Raw genomic sequence first — 20,710 nt, 5'->3', positions numbered from 1 at the left:
ATGAGACTTAAGAAGGTGGTAGGAATCTGAATTTTTATTTAACATTCAAAATAAGTCTCACTTTTTCTTGCCCTTTGTCTCCACCCAAGCAAATTACAAAATAAGATATTTAAGTTCTCTAAAACTCTGCTCAAGCACCTATGGCAAGTCTTCCTTTGACTAGCACACTCCACTGAAACATCTGTTCTGTGTTCCGTAACCCTTTATGCAGGACTCTAAAACAACAATTGTTTGCGCTATCCTGTATTTTTTGGTTCACTTGTCTACTTGTCATTAAGAATAAAAAGCATGATTTACTCAAGTTTGTTTTCCCTTTGCCTCACTCAGTATTTGGAACAGTATCTGCCCAATAAGTTTCTTTGAATGAATAAATGACAAATGAATAGTATTTATTCAAATAATAGTAATATCATTCTGTACATATGTCAAAAATTACATCTTCAGACCTTTGTATTATTTGCTGTTCTATATTTTAATATACAAAGATATTTTAATTCTGACTTCTGTTCATAATTTGGTACCTTTTGACTTTCAGCATTATGATTTCCATGAGGCAACATATCTCACCCAAAAAGTAAAATAGTGAAATATGTATATATATTTTTCACCTAAATATTACTTGAAACAATGGCACGGGTTTATGAGCTTAGTGATGAATTTATAATCTGGATTTCAGTGATTGTGTTTCACTGTGACTTGGGTTTATAATTCTTTCTTCAGGCAAAGGGCTGTCAATAGGCAGCTTGGAAAAATAATGAATGTTTGCTGTAATAATTTCATGGGTTGACTGAAACTTAATAGCCTTTATTTCCAATTTAGTCATGTGATGTGTTCCAGTAGAAACAGTCTCAAATGAAATATAGTCCATTACAATAGTATTTAACCCTCTCTTATTTTGTTAATCCTTTGTTGCTGTTTTATTTGGTGTTGTGTTCAGTGGCAGCAGACTACGTAGCCACCTCTTTTTACTTTGCTGCTTCTGTCTCTGTCTCTACTATTCTCTAATATCCAGGAGACAGCTGTCCAATGACTCATTTATCTGAGTGATGAGACCCCTGCCTCAGTTTATTTCTCCAACCCTCCTCTTAGCACTTCTATTCAGTATCAGGTAAAGGAAAGGACAAACAAAAAAGATATCTAGATTGGTTCATCTTGAATAATTATTGTCTGTAGTTCAAATTATGGAGAAGGTTAAATCACCTAGTTAATAAAAGTCTTTGTTATTCACAGTTATGGAGAGGTTTGACTAATAGGAATATAGAATTCAATGCACTTGAGTTTGCAGGTTAGGCAAACAGATACAACTGAGCAGCCTGTCACTATGCACAGTGTTCAGGCTAGCATTCTCAGGAAGGGAGGGTGGAAGGAATGAGAGAGAAGCCCTGAATTGCTTAGTGTGTGATATACAGAAAAACATTCTTTAATGCTTCTTATTCAGGATTATACGTCAGATTCATCTGAGATGGGTTTGCAAAATTACCCATTGTTTATCTACCCTAAAACAGAAGTGTCAGAAGCTGTTGAGGGGCCAGACATAAGTATTTTTAAATCAATCAAAAAAACTCCCAAGTAGGTTAGATGTACATTTCTGATAATAATTAACCATCACTTACTGCCTATATAATGCCAAAACCAACTAACTTGATGAATAAAATGATTTTAGGTAGTTAACAATAATTCCTTGGCAGGATTTTTCCTTCAATTTCTCTGTCATGGTGCACATGGCAAATGCTTACTATGCCCTTCATGATGTTGATGTACAGAGAAGGGTCCAACACCACAGATTTACTCTGCAGGATCAATAAATAAAGCAATCACCTTTCATATAAATGAGACTAAGAGAAATCATATATTTAAACAAAGTTTCATTGAGAGCTCATTTTTAAGCCCAATGAACAAACTACAGTGGATAGTGAGAGTTCATTTCATTTTCCCCTTTGCCTGCTCTAGAATTAAAGAGGTGCTTATACAACTCTAATAACTGGACAATGCATGAAAGAATAGCTATAATTCTACTAAGTCACATCATTTAAGAATATTGTCGCCACTATGGGAAGAGATGTGGATGAACCAGGGGGTGTTTCTTTTCCTCTGGAGTTGATGCCAAAGTAATGGAACAGGAAGGTCTGAGAACAGCAGCACCAAAAGAAATGAATTTTCTATGGCAACCTAATGCCTGGCGTGAGAATGGTTAGGAGCTCTTTGTTACAGGTGAAAGGACTCCTCTGCAGAGTTAAAATGTAAGGGACAAGATCACCAACATGTTGACCTCTTTACCAGAATAAATGACTCCCTGGACAGAAATCAAGAATGCTTCCATGTTCTCAACAGTATTCGTCATCTCGCTGGCCTTCAGTCGATGTTAATAATTATAAGATGTCTGTCTCTGCTGTGACCTCTGAGGGAACTTGTCTTCCAATTCCTTTCTCCTGAGAAGAGCATCCCTTTCCCTCTGCTCCAGGGCCAGCCCACTTCCTTAGGCAGGGATGGCCTTCATCCAGATCCAGACCACTCCCGCTGGCAGCTCTTGTCTGGATCCAATTGGCCTCAGCTGGAGGTCCAGATGGCTCATTCCTTATTCCCCAGCAGGGCTGCAGCAGCATCCACCCCTTCCTGGTTTCTCTGCCATTAGTGCCATCAGGCCTTGAATGTTTTCCCTAAATCCTAACAGCAGCTTAATAAAGCATGTGGATTTTATTCCCATAGAATGGAGTCAGTAGTAGAAGGAAGACTTCTGAAAGGGCACAATATCTTTATATAATGTAAATAATCTACTTGTGGCATATTCTGAAAGTTGCTTTTTGTTGACAGCTTTTCCTGGATTTGTAAATGACCTTTGTATCTATACATCTATAGCTATCAATTGTCCATCTATCAATTGTCAGGTAGTCATGACAGATTGACAAATGAACAGAAACCATAAGAAAACCATACGAAAATGCCATATAGAGGTAAAGATTGATATAGATAAATATCTTTATGTACAGCTACATAAACATAGAGATGGTATAATTTTTTAATTAACAACTGTATAGACACCCTGTTTAAAAATGTATAAATAAACCTATATCCATATTTATACAAACATTTTTAGAGTTTCTAACAATTTATCAGTTTACCTGTGGTTGCAAAACTATATAAGATTTTCAATAAACTTGAATATATTTGGGATGATCTGACTTAAAATATAGACTCAGTATCGAATGCAAAATTCAATCTGGGACTTTCTAAGGTAGTTAAAACTGAGAATAGATTAGATTTTCACCTCATTTGAAGTATACATTTGGTATTCTATATAACTTAAAACTTGAGTTATATAAATATACAAATTCTGCTTTGTGAACACCAAAGAACCATTCGATCACCATCCAGATGAACTGAGGACATGTATTCATTTCCTAGGATTCCTCTAATAAATTGCCAAATATTCTCTCAGAGTCTAGAAGTCTGAAATTGGGGTGTTGGCAGGGCCATACTCTTTTAGCAAGCTTCAGGGAGGAATACTTTCCTGCCTCTTTTAGTTTTCAATGGTTTATGGAAATCCTTCACATTCATTAGGTTGTGGCCACAAAACTCCAGTCTCTGCTTCAGTCTATGCATAGCCACCTTTCTTGTGTCTCCTCTGTACTTCAAATCTCTCTACTTACAAAGACACTGGCCATTAGATTTAGGAACCACCCTAATCCAGTAAGACCTCATTTAACATATCTGCAAGTACCCAAATCAGGTCATATTTCCAAATATGGTACATAAAGTTAGAACTTTAACAGATTTTTGACAAACAACAGGAACCATTTAATCAACAAGGGTGGAAAATCCTATAACACACTATAAAGACAGAGCACAAATAGGACTGCAACTAGACCTCTAAAAAGGATAAAGAAAAATCACATTGTCTAAACTAAGATACTCTAATGCTAACACTGGGTGTGGTGAATATTATGCCCGGACAACAGGCATAACCTAGCACTACCCTGAACGAACTTAATACTAAAGGCAAACATCACAATATTTGACTCAAACTGCATGTATTATTTTGCATTTTACTTCTCAAATGGCAAACTCCATGACAATGCACTAGAGTGAGGCACAGCAGGAATTTATATATTTAATGATGGGTAATAATTACTTTAGTGCAACACTGGTTTATTGAAATAAATTATTTAAAAGTATAAGTGCATTTTAGTCGATCTCATCATCTTCAACTCTTCTTGCTATGAACTTTTAGTGCACTTGTACACAGAAAGACTTAACTTTAAATCTGAGCCTCCTCTTTCTTTAACTTATGTGATTAGGAGACCCCAAAGAACTGTCTCTATGATGTCTTCTCTCTATGTATTTCACAGGATTATTACTGGTTATCATCCCTGAACATTGTTTCTCATGCCACCAAAATTTAAACCATGAGCTATGTAGTTAAGGATAGAGCAAGAAGATGTTTAGTTATCGACAGTCACTGAAATTCAAATGAAATTACAGAGTGGGAAGTTTTGATTTTGTTTTGATTTTTGCAGGACAAAATGTGAAAATAAAAAATCTCAACCAGCTGATAGTGTAACTTAAAAAGTAGGTCAGCTCACAGAATGAAAGGATGGCTGCTTAATTAACTAAAAGTTTGAAACCTCAAAGCAGATAAACCACTGTGCTTATCTTTTTAGAGATTAGTCTTTTCAACATCTTATACATCTCCCTGACTCTTAGATAATAATAATCAATCACATAGTTTGGAGCGCCTAGACTGCCTACTCACGATGTGAGGGCAACTGCATAAAGAAAAGAAAAAAACACCTACAGTCATTGTTGAGTATTCAGGAAAAACTTATGAATAAACTAGAAAAATTTAACTCAAAGAGCATCTTAAAACAGGATGCCAGCAGCATGGACTGGAATCATACATTGTCAGAGTGTTGTAAGTGCCGATTCTTGCAAGTGAGAAGATAGAAGAGAATTTACCAAGAAGGGGAGAGAAGGTACAATGGCACAAAGAGAGGCAAGAGGAAGGAACTAGCAGGCAGTAACTACTCTGTGCCAGTGAGAGTGCTGGATGCCTTACTTACATTCTAAGGAGGCCCTCTCAGCAAGCCTGGGGGTAAGAATAAATGACAAATAAATTGTTAAAGTGACACAGAAGACAGCAGAGAGAATATCTGAGGAAAAGTTTTCGGGAATCCTGAACTTACTGTGGCATCCTGCTCCCCCTTGACACCTATTCCACATACCAAGGAGGTGAGCCTGGCAGCAGCCAAGCCCTCAATGCAGGAAAGACATGCTCTCCTGGGAAAGAGGAACCTCCTCTCCCTAGAGCACCTCTTTAGGAAACAGTCACCACCCTCAGGTGAAATTTCCTAATTTGGAAATTGACACACACTCTTCATTTTCTCTTCTATAACTATTTAAAGGAATTACTCTAAGACTTCAGTTATTGCAAGGAAGTGTGTGAGAAAAAAAGTGACTTTACAAAGCTGCCAGTGGAAGTAATTTTTAGCAGCTTGAATTTATATTAAAATAAGTTATAATGTAAGTGTAAATGTGATGATTCAGTATACTGCCATTTTGGATATTTCAGGCCCATTTTTCTTTACTTGTTTGACATGAGTTACCAGATTTTTTTTTCTTCTCACATACAAAGGAAGAGATATGAAAAATCATTATTTAACTTGAAATAGAAATTGTGGAGGTTGGTTATCCTCTTAGAGCTCAATTTCAAAATTTTTCAAATAATTAGCACATAGAAAATCTATGTAGGATAACTAGGCAAAAGGCAAGAAAGTCTCCTGAATGAAAAAAAAAAAAAAGACTTGGACTAATATGCCATTAACGGATACTTTCTCATCAGTGAATAAGAGTCAGTGGGTTTCCTGGTTCATAATATGAGGTGTTATCAGTGCCATCTCTTTACCTCTCTGCCAGGAATTTGTTTTCACTGGTTAATTCGTATTAGCAAAGTGATGTAAAATCCTAAGGTAAAAAGGTTATATACATTATACATATGAAATACTGGTAAAAGTGTCATCAGAAGAATTTTCTCAAACCAAGGATTCTACTTAAGGAATTCCATATTCATTAAGATGAGCATTTAGTAAGATAAATTACACTCTCACTAAACTCAAAGATTTTAGCCAGGCAAACCCAAGTAGCTAAAAAAATCTGTGAAGATGTTTTCTTCCTTTGTTTAAAGTGCAGTTATGGAACCTATTAATTCATAAAACAGGTTGAGAAGAAAACAATTTTCTTCCCTCTGTAATAGGTTGAAAAAACTACTTTAAAAAAAGAGAGAGAGATAGAAAAAGTTAAATGCTTTTACAAGGTTGTTGGACAGAGTAAAATTAAAAACTCCCTTAATCTAGAACACTATCTCACTTGAAGATTCAAGGTGCAAATCTGAATATGACAGACACAGAGCTTGCCATGTACTAGGGGAGGCACTCAAGTAAGTTGGCAATAAAACCAAAGTGTTTTAAAAGATGAGGCGATTGCTCTCAGACTTGGAATGTCAAAGATTTCTTGGAGAAAGCAACATCAAAACTGAGACATAATACTGTAGATGAATTAACTAGATGGAGTTTGGGATGAAATGGGAAGAGAGTCGGAGTACAGCAAGGATTTATGGGAGCTATCCTAGGCAAAGGGACAATCTATATTCATACTATATTCAAGAAACTAAAAATAGTTTAGTATGCCTATGGCATAGGAGCTGCTTCAATAGGGCCTACTCCAACTGAAAACACTGAATGACATAGCCATGAGCATTATCCTCAAAGAGGTTAAGTCTTTGGGGGCAGACAATACTAAACTGTAAATCAAGAATTAACTATACAAAAGAGAATTAGACAAAATCAACCAAATCAGTGGGGGGAAGGGTAGCTTACATCTTTGTCCCTCTCCTCAGCATATAAGGAGTATGTAAGTTTCGTGAAAATGAAGAACAGGATTCCCACAATGATTTAAGCTCCTTGGAAGAGGTTTAACATTTTTCTCAGTATAAGTATGGTACTCTTGCAAGAGAAAGAGATAAATCAAAAGCACATAAGGAAACACGAGTGAGTGTCAGTATTTGACTGAGGGTAGAAGCATCTGGGAAAGAAGCCACATGGCAAAAGCATCAGGTAACCTAGGAGAGGGCAGGAGTTGGTCAAGAATTTAGTGAGTCAATAAATATGGTCCTTTGATCTGAGTGGGAGTCCAGTAAATGAACTAGAAATTTGCAACAGGAGGTAGATATAATAAAGAGAATGATTTTGTTGTTCTCTAGGGAAATTCTAAAACCTAGTCATAAAACTATTTGGGGAAAAGTGGGTCTTGAGTTCCTTTCAAATGTCTAATTCCTCATAACCCTGTACAAATTGTAGTCAGAAACTCCAGCTGCTTCCATCACCAGGAAAGTGGCAAAATAAGACTGAGGCACATTCATTTTAATTCATTATTAAATTGATCACTGCAGTGATCATTCCTTACAAGGTGTATGGCACATCCACAGATGGCTCATTTTCCTTAAGAGAATCATTAGATGCTTGAGTTAGCCAAGAGATTGGAGAGTCATGCTCTTCTTCTCCTTTAGTTGTATGGTTGTAGTGCTCTTTCTGCAGTAATGAGAATCACATCACTGTAATGTATCTCGAGAATTTTCAACAGCAAGAGGATGGGTAGGGATTGCTATGCAGTTTCTATAACTGCAAGGTGTAGACGATAGCATGCATGTGTGCTAGTGTCTCTGTGTGTGTGTGTGTGTGTGTGTGTGTGAATGCGAGCGCGTGTGTCTTGGAAGTCAGAAAACAACAAAAATGAGGAAGGAAAGAAAGTGAAGGACATAGAATGAGCCAGATATAGGTGTAAATCGGGATAAGTACATGCAAAAGAAAAAAAAGGCAACAAAAGCATAATAAAGGTGGAATGTGAGGAAATAATCGGTTACATGAAATATAGAAGACTATCATTTATGTACATTTTTACATATCCAAGCACAATTATTTGTTGTTTTAGGGGTACATTTATAAGTAGTTTGAAGAAAACTGACTGGCAAGATCACATCAAATTATAAAATGGTTCCCTCTGTGAGGCAGCTAGGGAGAAGAATGGAACCGGCTAGATGAAGAAAAGAAAGTCAAGTTTATCTGTACTTTAAGCCCAAAACAGAATATGAAAATGGCCCCATATTTAAATTGCAGGTGGGTACATAGGTATTTGTTATGCTATTCTCTGTAGTTTTATGGTGTGTGTGAGGGTGTGTGTGGGTGTGCTTAGCTTTTCAAAATAGAATAGAAAAAGAAGAAATACAAAAGGGTTTTGTGACAAAGTTTAAAGCATCAAGGCATATATTCTAGCAGCTAATTACCAACTAAAGGAGGAGGCAAGTATTTGGTGTCACACCATTTGTGGGGGGGGGGGCACTTAATGGCAGTCTCACATGCAGCATAACAAGAATAGCTTGCTATTTCTTCTAGTCTTGGTATGCTTTTCCTAACGCCATCTCCAAGCACCACTCTTACTGCTCAGCAATCATTCTCTGTGGCTCAGCTTTGTTTACTTTCTGAGGTTGCTGATTAGCTGATGTGTTTTCTGTCAACTGAAATTTACAGACACATTACCATGTTTGACAGGCACTGTGAGCTACAGTACAAGATTTTCCAGAGGAGGAAAGTGTAACATGCACTATCACAGGCGTTTACTCCCTGCTCACTCAGTTGGTGTTTCCTAGCTCTATTAACGTCACTGGTATGAAACAGTAAAAAATCCCTCACTAAAATTCTTGCTCATCAAGTGCATACGTTTCCACAAGATTTTCTAAACCAAGATAGGATACTTGATATAATACAGATCCTTCCTAATAGAATATGTTGATAAAACAAGAGCAGCTTTTCAAATCTTATGAAGGAGGGCAAGAGTTGAAACTCTCAGCCAACAGGTTACCCAGGCTCTACATAATTGCAGAGCTGGGTCTTTCAAAGACAAATGAATAGAAGTCACAGGAAGAAAAGATTGATTTGGGTATTTTATTGTGTAGAAGACACAGTAGCCCAAACAAGTGGACAGGTTAATGAAATTCCTGAGGTCAAATAGCACAGCGAGGTTAACAGCAGATAGAATCAATGGATAACCCTAACTCTGCAGGGGATAAAACAATGACACGCAGACAATTTTTAGATATCCTCATGCACAAAGGGGGTCTTGGACATAACATCCAGATAATCTGAGAGAGTTTCACTGAAGATTGGAGCAAAATGAGATTTTGTGATATAAGAAGCACATATTACTTTTTGTCTGTTATCTAATATAATCACTTCAATCTTCTTTAACAGTCCACCAGCCCCATCTTAAGAGACGCAAACCTAGGCAAAAGTGATGAAGGGTCACAAAGCAATGCAGATTATAAATTATCACTTCTAGGCCTGTTGCTTAGCTACCAACAGCTTGTCTTACCCTTCTACTGCCTGCAGCATCATTTTTAGTTATTTAAATACATCTGAGCAAATTCTGAAGTAGAGACCAAGAAATTATACAACAAAATTTAAAAAAACTCTTGAGTGCTTATGATAAAATCTATAGCCTGCACTACAACATGAAAATACTGGAAAGGTAAATTGTGGCTTTAGAGTATTTCTGGTCCAAGGTAGAAATTTGACTGGTAGAACTGGAAATGAAAGAACAATTGATCACTCACCTGCAAGCAACTGCCAGAAAGCACTGTCTCTGGTATTTTTGCTCTATGAAAGAGGCTGATGTATTTCCTGCCTGGCAGGAATTGACAGTCAAGTTGCCAATCTTCTAATCTCTTCATAAATATGTTGTATGTGCAATTACACACATCCAATCATATGTATACACACACACATAGAAATAAGACATAGGTATAAATATATTAATGAGATTGGTATCTTATTTGCGATGGTAAGAGCCAAGAATTGCATAATCATGATACAGTTTCTCTCTCTACTAAATGAGTCAAACAAGGGAAAAAAAAAGCACATTTTAAATCGAAACAAGAACTGGAACTCTGGCAGATACTTCTCTTGTGTGACTTTTTTTCCTAAAGAGGATGAAATGCAGATCTAAATGAAAAGTGAAAGTTTAAATATGTTTTGTATAAATGTGAGGAGTAAACATGTCAAAAGGCTGAATTAGTTGCATATGTGTTGAGTGAGAAGTGTGATATAATTTGAAGAGCTAAAATTGGAGGTGAACAATGACAATGACCAAGAAAGACATTCTCTAGGTGTTACTTTCAATACAGGAGATAGGGGTCTCCAGTGGCACAGAGGTTGAGCTCAGCGCTGTGAAGCTGTCCACAGCCTCTGCAGCACAGATTCAATCCCAGCCGGCCATGGAGATTACCTCATGGCACAGCAGACCTCTCCTGTCTTGCCTGCTGCTCCCCTCAGCAGTGTCTTCGGTCCATCTGCCTGTTCTGCTCTCTGCTCTGTCTCTGGTGAATTCTCTCACCCTCCCGTGCCTCTGGCCTGTACCCCAGCTCTTGTATAAATAAATAAATCTTTTTTTAAAAATGCAGGAGATAAGTAACAGAGCAGAGAGGCAAGAGAGAAGGTAAGGAAGCAATCTAATCAAATTATGTTTAGTCAGGGTTCAAGAAGGGTGTGCGGAAAGAAAAGTGAGAAAAAGATATGACTATGGGAAGGGAACAGAGAGCAGCTTATACAAACATACTTTAATAAGCAACCAAATAAATATAATTTCAGGTTAATTTGAACTGCTGATATTGATATGCAGTTAAGAGTACAGATGCAAGCAGCAGAGTAGTTGAGGAAGTAGCATGTATTTGACAAGTGAGAGGATCAAATGCTCATGTCCTTGCACTTATCCAAAGTGGTGTCCCAGGAAGATAGAGGGTAGATCTTGTAAGTAATTGAGCAAAATAATGAAAGTTTAAGACTTTAATTAGCATTACAAAAGAATGTAATCATTATGATGAAAATCTCATTGAGATGCATAAAATATTCCTCTCTGCTAAAATATACATACAAAATAGAATGTACCCCCACTATTTTTTTTGTGACACAGTCCTTATCATGAGCATCATGCAAATGTTATGAATGTCTCAAGGTCATTGAGGACTTCAGATTTCAGACTGAACTGCCTACTATTATATTCCAGATGCTAACTTTTAGCATCTCTTCCATAACTTCTATTTCTTCTGCATCTTTCCTTCTTTCAGAAAGAAGGCAGGAGAGGTTAGATGAAATCAGGAAAGCATTTCCTCCCTAGAGAATCTTCCTCAATAATCTAAGTTCTTGCTACCACAGCTAATATTCTAATATTCCTTTTGTTTAAATATCTTAGGAACAAGATACAGCCACAATGAATAGGACTAGATACCCAAGCTTAATAAAAAATTATCTGGATGCCTCAGGAAGAATTTTTAATAATTGCTCTGAAATGAGTAGGTATAGACAAATGACTATTTCAGAGACAAAGAGAGTTCTAGGTTTATAGTTTAGCTTTGTTTTGTTTCTGTTGCCTTATTTAAAAGGGAAGTACCCTGATCTAAGCAGTCAGAAAGGATTACTCATTGCTTAGGATTGTCTAGGTGTAATGTCAAAGAAAGGGCCAAGAGTTAGAATGAAGAGTCCTAATGCCTTTAATAACTGGACTAGATAATCTGAAATTCCCTATAACTAAAAGGACAACATGGAACAAGAAGAAGGCAATATGAATGAGTAAAGAGAGACTAGATTTTTTTCTTTTTTTTTCTTTTATTTTTATATTCCCCATACAATTGCAACCCCCTTATTTTGACACCAATCCCTCCTTTCCCCACCCCCCCATAGTGTGTCTCTGGTTCATAGATGTTTGTTGATTTTGAATTTTTTCTTATAGTTATTCTTTTTCCTGGTCCCTTATTTAGGTTTTCTAGATTCCTGCTATGAGTGAGACCATCTGGTATTTGTCTTTTTCTTTCTGGCTTATTTTGCTGAGCATAATCCCTTCCAGCTCCATCCATGTTGCTGAAAATTGCATGTGTTTATCTTTTTTGATTGCTGAGTAATATTCCATTGTGTATATGTACCACATCTTCTTGATCCAGTCATCTATTTTTGGGCATTTGGGTTGTTTCCAAAGCTTAGCTATTGTAAATAGTGCTGCTATAAACAGGTGCTCTTTGGAATTAATGTTTCTGTGTCCTTTGGGTAAATACCTAGGAGTGGAATTGCTGGATCATATGGAAGCTCTATCTTTAGAAGGTTGAGGAATCTCCATACAGCTTTCCATAGTGGTTGGACCAATTTGCACTCCCACCAGCAGTGCAGGAGAGTTCCTTCTGAGAGACTAGGTTTTTAAAAAGCAGGGATGGTATAGTGATCTCTACTGAGGCTAGAAATACCTGAAAAAGCAGCTGGTTGGCAAAGGGAGAACAAAGGAATAACTGTCCGTATATATTTGTTCTGAAGGTGATGCTAATGTCCAGTGTCTTTAAAACTTGTCTAGCCCAGTGCTTCTTGACCTTTAATGAACATAGAAACCATCTGGGGACCTTGTGAAAATGCAGATTCTGATTCAGTAGACCTGAGGTGGAACCAAGATTCTGCCTTTCTAAGAAGTACCCAGGGTCACACATTTCGTAAAAGTGAAGATCAGCGGTGTCCAAACTGGCTGTACGCTGAAATCACTTGAGGAGGTCTGAAAGCTACTGAAGCCTGGCTCCTAACCAAAACATTGGTATTTTTTATGTTTCTTAGGTGGTTCCAAATCCTTATTTCAGATCAAAGAAGTACTTTAGAATAATATATACAAAGTGATGTGAAGGGAGTAGGTATGTTTTCTGTATTTAAAAAGTATATTACTTAACTGTCAAAGAGGATAAACATATAAGTATATAAATACACATACTAAAATACATCGGTAGTTTCACTTATCCAAAGAATCAGACATGAGAACAATACCATTGCTGAGAAACCCAGCCCTGGACCATCTATCTGTGAAAGCAGCATAAAAATGATGAGTTTGTAGGAAATTTTTAGGAACAAAGGGCAGGCCCTGGTGTGAGAAAAGGGGGAGAGGGTAGGTAGGACAAAAAAGACTACTATTTAAGTAGTTCACTGTCAGATTTCAGTAGCAATTCAATCCTATCAAGAAAACATCACAAATCAGGATTTCAGACTTTTTAATGACTGAAAATGAAATGAATTAGATTTTTACAATGTAAGGTTCAAAGATACTGTGGTGTTATCCTTTCTCATCTCCAACAATTCTGTAGTTGTATACAAAAGAGACACAGTTCAAGGGATTTAAAGAGTATCCTATTACCTAGGAGATCAGTTTGATCTGCAATTGCCTTGCTGTTGTGTGTTCTTACTGCAGAAACTAGAGACCTTTGAATAATTTTCACTTCAGAGTACTTTAAAGTCTTTCTGAAAAGTGAAATGTGTGTTTGTCAGGAAGGACAGGAAAGCAGATAAAGTGTTTATTGTACTTGATACAGTGACAATTTGAGTTTCACTCACCTATAATGCTATGACTAAATTTCACAATAAGTAGTTAGTCATCGCATTCTCTGATCAACAGGCTCTGTGCTTGTGTGACCAGGAGGTAAAAATGAACATGCCAAGAAGTCAGCAGTTACAATGTTGAATTGATTAAATATCTTTTCAAATTACAAGTAAATGGTTGCAGTGATATGAGACAGTTGGAATGGCCAGCAGATTTTTCAGTACAGGTCAGCGCTATTCTAAGCTCTATTGTCTTTTTATTCATTTTCCTTTCTTCTTTTTTTCTTAAAAAATGGCCTATCAAAGATATTTGAAAACAAGGATTATTGTAATATCCAACTCTTTACAGCATTGCCTCTACTCTAAAGGGGTCAGGAATTGCTCTTCCTACTTTTCACTTGTAGGGCCTTAAAGAGATGTCTTCCTACTAGAAAAGGCTTAAGACTTCAGTTTCAGAGCACCCCCAATAGCCAAATACTATGAATGGAACAGCTGGATAGACTGGCTATCATTCCTGAATCCTTATGGCTTCAATTTGTCAACATTAATATCCAGAACCTTATTTAAATGAGGTTGGAAGGCTAGAGAGTTCCACTCACAAGCGGATCAGAAAACTACAGAACACACAATACTTTGCAATCTCCTCCTATTTTCTTTACCTGGCACCTGAGGTACAGTCAAATCATATAGGTGAGGGGTCTAAGCCAAGAAGCCAGATGTACCTATGGCTTTAATATCTGATTGCCTTTTTGAAGTCAACAAATTCTGTAGACTGGTACAGTATTTAAGTCCTATGTAACTTCAAACTGAATAGATAACAATGACATGCTGGAAAATCTGCAATACTTGAACCCATCATTTAGTTTGGTTGCAGAGCAGTTAACTAAGCGGAAGTCCCTCCAAAGATAGATGGGAAGCAGGAACTTGTTTGACATTTAGTAGATACTGCTGGACACACATAAAAAGAATTTATCTAAAGCACTTTAAGAATTGCTAAAGAGCAGTGTGGGCTGGCCAGAGAATATAGAACCCCTGCAAACATAAAGGAAACTTGCACACATTTGCAGGCCCACACTGTATGTCCATTGAGAAATATTCACAAAAACACTGATGAAAGTATTAAGGAAGTCTCCATTGAGATGCAGTCCTGAAAAGGGAACAGCCTGCTGGAATGCAACAAAATCCTGCTGAGTAACTGATAATACATTCTGTTTCCCTTAGGGCATTGCCAAAACCCACTGTAGCCAAGGGACTGGTATAGATGAAAGGAGGGGCAGAAATAAGTGCTGGAACCAGATCTTTAAAGGTTTGCTCTTTAAAGGTCCTTTCCTAGGGAGTGAAGGACAACAGCATAAAAGGTCCCCATTTCCATGACTCAGGACAGAGTTCCTGCCTAAAACTAAGTCCTTACCACATCTAGCTAAATGTATTTCCATATTTTCAGACCCTAACTATTTGAGCCATGGAAATGGTGGGAAATGATAGGAGATTAAACTATAAATGTTGGCTAAGGGCACTGTCCATGAAAGCATCCTAGTTAGCAGGTAACCTAATAAACATAATCAATGTTCACAAGGATAAATCAATCAATAATAAAACTGAATGCTAAGCACTCTATAGTATGATGGACAGAAACATAAAGAAATAAATAACATATTCTCTGACTTAAAATCTTCATAAAAACAAAGAAGTTTGCGACCATAGTGAAAACTGGAAAAAAAAAATAGAGCTTTTTGTTATAAAGCATAAAGAGGAGAAATCAGTAGGAATTACAATAAATAAATAAATAGCCACACAGGAAACATGGAATTCAAACTAGGCCTTACAGCATAAGTAGCATTTAGATAAACTGAGGAAAAGAAATTTTAAAAGGTCAAGGAATTACAAAGTTAAGTTTACCTTTGTCATGACATGACAGGTCTGGATAATCATACATAAAATCAATTTCTTGGAATCCATGATGTGCTTCATTTTTTCACCATCTCTGCCTATGAGTCTGGGAACTGTCTCTTATGTTCTAAACCATTAATCCTACTGTTATAGGACAGGGAGAGGGGTAGCCCAAGCCCCGCAAACCTGCCTATTCTAAATGGGTTCTGCCATCCGCCGCATCAACACAAAACATATGAGACTTTAATGGGAAGGAACTTTAATAAAACTAGGAAACAATACAGGTAAGGCAAAGAGTCTAGTTTCTAAATGAAGCACCCAAAGTGACCTGTCCCCTTGTGGGTAAAAGTCCATCCATATGGGATTGGCCCAGAGCAAGGCCCCAAAGCCTGCCACAAGTCTAAAGCATCTTCCTGTGGGGACCCACAGAAAAGGGTCACAAACAACCAGACAAGCCCGGAAGGAAAAGAGCAAAATCAACATCAAGATAAAAGCTGCCATTGTCACCTCCCCATGGGTCTCACCCACGTCTGTGTCACCCAGTCCACAACCCAAAGACAAGCGCAGTTTCTTCACGTGTCTCTAGGCTCCATGCGCCTCCTCCAGGTCTCCTTGCTCCATCCTGCTTCCTTCCTCCGTCTCTTCCTGCAGCTTCTTCTCTTCCTGCTCAGCTCCACCCTCCCTTGGGTGGGGCAGGGAACCTGGAACTTCCCCCTTTCCTGGGGACCACCCTGTTACACTACCTCAGTTCAAAACTATGAGGACACCACAGTAATTGTACTAAAATATCAGTACACTGGCTTTGGTGGTTCTTTGTTGCTTCCATTAAAATGTTCATACTGACTAGAAATCATGGCATACTTGGCTCTTTGAAATATGGTCATCTTTTCAACTTTCACTTTTCATCTTTCTTCTCCCAACTCACCCCAGCTACCCTTTCTCCTAACCTCCACACCAAACAATCTTCCTTCCAGCAATACTCAAATGCTCGTCATCCTCCAAATCTGATATTTTTCACGTCTTTGTCATTGCCTTTGTGATCACTTTTATCCACATTATCCACTCTCCCCATCAATGTGCTGCTTATTCTTCATGCCAAGTTCAGTTAACACCTCTATAAGTCTTCTCCAACCTCCCTCTATTATCCAATACCCAGATGATAATGGACCTCTTGTGATTGATTCCTCAACATACTGCTTTCCAACACACTGCTGTGAATTCCAACATACTGCTTTGCCGTTTCTTCTTCATCTCCCTTCACGTCACCTGCAATACTGATTGTTGGGGAATCTCGAGGTTCAGTTATTCATTCTTTTCTCTATCTTACTCACTCCCTTAGTGAATGACATAAATAGCACGTTGGCTGGTGATGAAAATGTTACTTGTCTCTACTTCCTTAAGGTCCTTAGTCAAATGATGCACCACTTTAAAATTACAGTTCTCATGTTTCAACACCCCTCATTCACCTTTCCAATTTTATTTTTCTCCTCATATTCACTGCCTTGTAATACAATATATTTTACTAATTCATGGTTTGTTATTCATCTTACTAATTAGAAAGTAATCTCATTTGTTAATTACACTTCAAGAAAGCTGAAAAAAGTAAATAAGCAATCTACAGGGTAGCGGGTTTTGTCTGTTTTGTTCACTATTTTATCCCTGCAATAAAGTGGAAAATATTCAATAACACACTTATTTTAGTACTCAACTTCCTAATGTGAATTAACCTAATTTTCTTGGGATACAATGAGAAAGTACATGTCATTTTCAACAACTTTTCTACATTCCTAATTTCCAGGTTTCCTTAGGAGAGGACATCTAAATTGTTCTATCTCAATTGACAAGTTTTATTTACATTTTCAATGTAGGTAACTTGCAAATAAAAGAAATTTAACTATCTCTTCCTTTCTTCTCATTAAGTAGTTGAACTTTTTACTTCAATACTGCAAAGAAGAATTTTATAGAAGGCCATCAAATTAGGTTTTACAGAAATGGTATTTGTACACCGCCACCAATTTGACCACAGAAGATCCCACAGGATAAATGAGAAAGCTGAAGGCACCACCGCCAGATATCTGACAGCATGAACGATGGATTAGATTCAGTCTAGTCAACAACTACAACTAAGGACAAGAGGAGAGATGACTAATACATTCAAATCACCTTTACTACTTACTGAAATCTTGTGTAGCATTAAGGGGTAACAGTGGACGTCCTAATTTTAAACTGCAGAGTTGCGCGGACTAACTCCATAGTTACTGGCAACTCTGGACAAACGGCCAGACTTCCCATTCAGGTGCCCTCCGGGTAAGAGGAAGATTCTACCTGGTACAACACTGAAGAGCCAACTCTGATTGGCACACCCTAAGCGGTGACCTCTTGCCACGATGAGCAGAAGGATCAGAAATAGTCATGCCCAGCTCCTCCTCTTCCTCAAAACCACCAGTAGAGTGTTTCCTCCTTGCTGAGGCCGGTTAGAGAGTACCCGTTGAGGGGGTTAGAGAGTAACTGAAGCGTTAAGAGAAAAACCTGCCTTCCGGGAACTAGAGAAGCAGGAAGTAAGGGTTTCTGTAAAGGGATCACCGGTGTTGCCTGCAATGTCATCAATGTTCCCTTCACAAAGACTATCTGGAGACAGGGCAGTCTGGGCTGATCTTTGAGATCATGGGATGCAGGTACTATGGGCGTTTCCACTCCACACAGTATTTCAGGATGAGATGACAAAGGAGTGCCCCTCTTTTAGAGTGCAGACATCTTTAGACACCAAGGTAAAAACAATTGGCTTTCTCATTTATCTCAATATTCAGAAAATTATTGATGAAATGTTTTTATTTGTCAAAGCAATGTGTATAGGGTTTAAAGTCCTGTCAAGGAAACAACAGTCCCCCCAACCTATCGTGTAACCACAAATAGTCATTTGCGATGTTGTGACTTTTTTCTGGCATTTCCTCATTTTGAAAAATATACCTAATCTATTATGTCTTGATGTTATCAACTTAAACTTAAGTTCTTAACTTCTTTATATATGAAGACTTTAGCTCTTAAACTTCTCCTTCCATCCCCATCCCATGAAATTAAAAATATGGTACCTTATCTGGTTGGCATCTACATTAATGTTTCTGATAAATCACCACGAAAAGGTTACATTTTCTTAATCAAATTACATTTCTCCCTAGAATGGACAATTTCTTCACTTTTTTCTTTACAATTTTAAATTATTTGGTTATCCATTGCTAATTTTTCTTGAAGCTTCCAAACAGGCGCTCATTTCACTTTCTACTTAAAAATCTATTTTTTTTAATTATAGGTCAATTTCTCAGCTTTTCCTGACCTGACCCCTCTTAATTTGTTCCTTAATAGATTTGCTGCAACTCTCATCCTGGCACTTGCCCTTGCCATTTCTTGGGAACTGCTATCACATCCCTTTAGTGTTAGCTCTCCTATTTCGAGATTCCATGTTTTCTTTTTCTTTTAGAGTAATTCATTTTAGAGTAACTATATGAAAAGTAGGGAATGAAAGATGTAAGAATTTAGAACGTATATGCTTGAAAGTGAGTTTATATGATTCTCCCACTATCTTTACAATTTGTGGATAATGTGTGAGGGTAAAAAATTATTTCTATCTGGACCTCTCGGTGGCGCAGCGGTTGAGCGCTGGGTTGCGAAGCTGCCCGCGGCCTTTGCGGTGCCGGTTTGATCCCCGGCTGCTCCCCGGCCACTGGAGGAGGGTCCCACATGGCGCGCAGACCTCTCCTGCCGCCCGCTGCTCCCCTCAGCAGTGTACTTCAGTCCTTCTGCCTGCTCTGCTCCCCGCTCTGGCTCTGGTGAATTCTCTCACCCTCCCGCGCTTCTGACGGTACCCAGTGCATGTATAAACAAAACAAACAAACAAATAAATAAAACATGCCTCTATTAAAAAAAAATTATTTCTATCATAGATTTTAAGGCATTCCTCCTTCAGATTACAAAAATAATCTATTATTCTTAGTCCTAATCTTTTGAATGTAACCTGCTTCATTTTCTTCTGTGGAGAATTTTAGCACTTTTCTCATTATCCTGGAATTCTGAAATTCACAAGAAAGTAACTAGTTGTGGATCTATCTTACCTTCTTTTTTTTTTAAATAACTGGCCTTGTCCTCAGAAGGTGCTTTCACGTTCCTCATTAATGGAAATTTCCTTGTATTATTTAGTTAAGAATTTTTCTTCCTATTTTTCTCTACATTATCTGTCTGGATCATCTATTATATGAACATTCAAACTACTGGATTTGTCCTTGATTTATCTCATTTAACACTCACTAGGGTATTTAGAAAGAAAGGAAACTGTCTCAGGTCCAGGGAACTAAAGAACTGTGTCTGAAAGATTGCACCAATTTGTGATGGAATAAAGAACTCTAAGTACAGTATGTATTTTACAATGATGCTTGAAATCTATTTGATCTATTGATCTATTCCTAAAGTTCTTTCTCTCTGTTGGCATCCATAACTCCTAAATTATAATAATAATTTTTTTGTAATATTGTACTTTAAATTTTCATGCAGACATCATCTGAAATTATAATAATTTTTAGTAAGTCCTGCCTCATATTAATCTCTAAAATGTTTCATTAAAACTTAGTCACCCAGCATTATAGTCCCTTACTTTTTTCATTAATCTTGTAACTGAAAATAAAGTAAGATAATGGGTTTATTTCTGATGCCTCTCTCCTCATACTCACAAAGTCTCATTAAAAATCAAATAGACAGTTTTTTACCAGATCTACATGAATAGATGTGTTTCTTAGATCAAAAAAGGGATTCTTGTATCTGTATTTGAGAAGGTAAGAGAGTCAGGAGATACTCTTAATTCACTTTTCAAAATTAAAGCATGAAAAAAATCCTATCATAGCTTCAAGTTTTCAAGTTTTAGGACTTTATAGAAACTTTCAGGATTTCAGAGCCAAGTTAAACCACAATAGTTGAGAGATTTATCTGCAAAACACGTGGCTAATGACCTTTAAAGCAACTTGTTTCATATGTCAACTAGAAGAAAACATGAGCTATAACTATTGAGATTAGTTGCTATTCTTATTTTTTCCCATGTATGTAACTCAATATCTGATATAATAGATGTAACATAAGGGCACAGAGGTGTTTTTAAGGACAGTTTTTCCCTAAAAGATGTCATTTTTGAAACTAATTATTAAGAAAATTAGAGTTTTTGGCATTTTGATCTAAAATATGTCAGTGTTTCTTGAAGTAATTGGGTTGCATTTTCTACAAATGTGTATATTGGCTTATGTTAATCTTGGCTGAACAAACTGTTACCGTGATATTGCATTTAATACAACTGGTGGGATTTGTGAAAAACACATTTCAACCACTAATAACTTGCCTTGATA

The 20,710-nt window shown here is 37.3% G+C and overlaps 2 long non-coding RNA genes across 3 annotated transcripts in view; one reads left to right on the top strand and one right to left on the bottom strand.

The window, feature by feature from the left end:
* LOC119257538 (uncharacterized) overlaps window positions 1–17,836 on the bottom strand; it is a 56,938-nt gene extending 39,102 nt beyond the window's left edge. The window contains exon 1 of one of the 2 annotated variants that reach the window (XR_008553875.1): window positions 17,655–17,836. This is a non-coding gene — a long non-coding RNA (uncharacterized LOC119257538). The other variant, XR_005128052.2, reaches the window with a different exon arrangement.
* A 63-nt stretch (window positions 17,837–17,899) lies between these two features.
* Window positions 17,900–20,710, top strand: part of LOC119257539 (uncharacterized) — a 44,242-nt gene continuing 41,431 nt past the window's right edge. Inside the window, exon 1 of the long non-coding RNA XR_005128054.2 lies at window positions 17,900–18,097. This is a non-coding gene — a long non-coding RNA (uncharacterized LOC119257539). The remainder of the gene's footprint in view (window positions 18,098–20,710) is intronic.

Source organism: Talpa occidentalis, unplaced genomic scaffold (genome assembly GCF_014898055.3).
Source record: "Talpa occidentalis isolate TD23 unplaced genomic scaffold, MPIMG_talOcc4v2.1 talOcc4.4, whole genome shotgun sequence".
Taxonomy (NCBI): Eukaryota; Metazoa; Chordata; class Mammalia; order Eulipotyphla; family Talpidae; genus Talpa; species Talpa occidentalis.
This window is presented reverse-complemented; position numbering and strand designations above follow the sequence as displayed.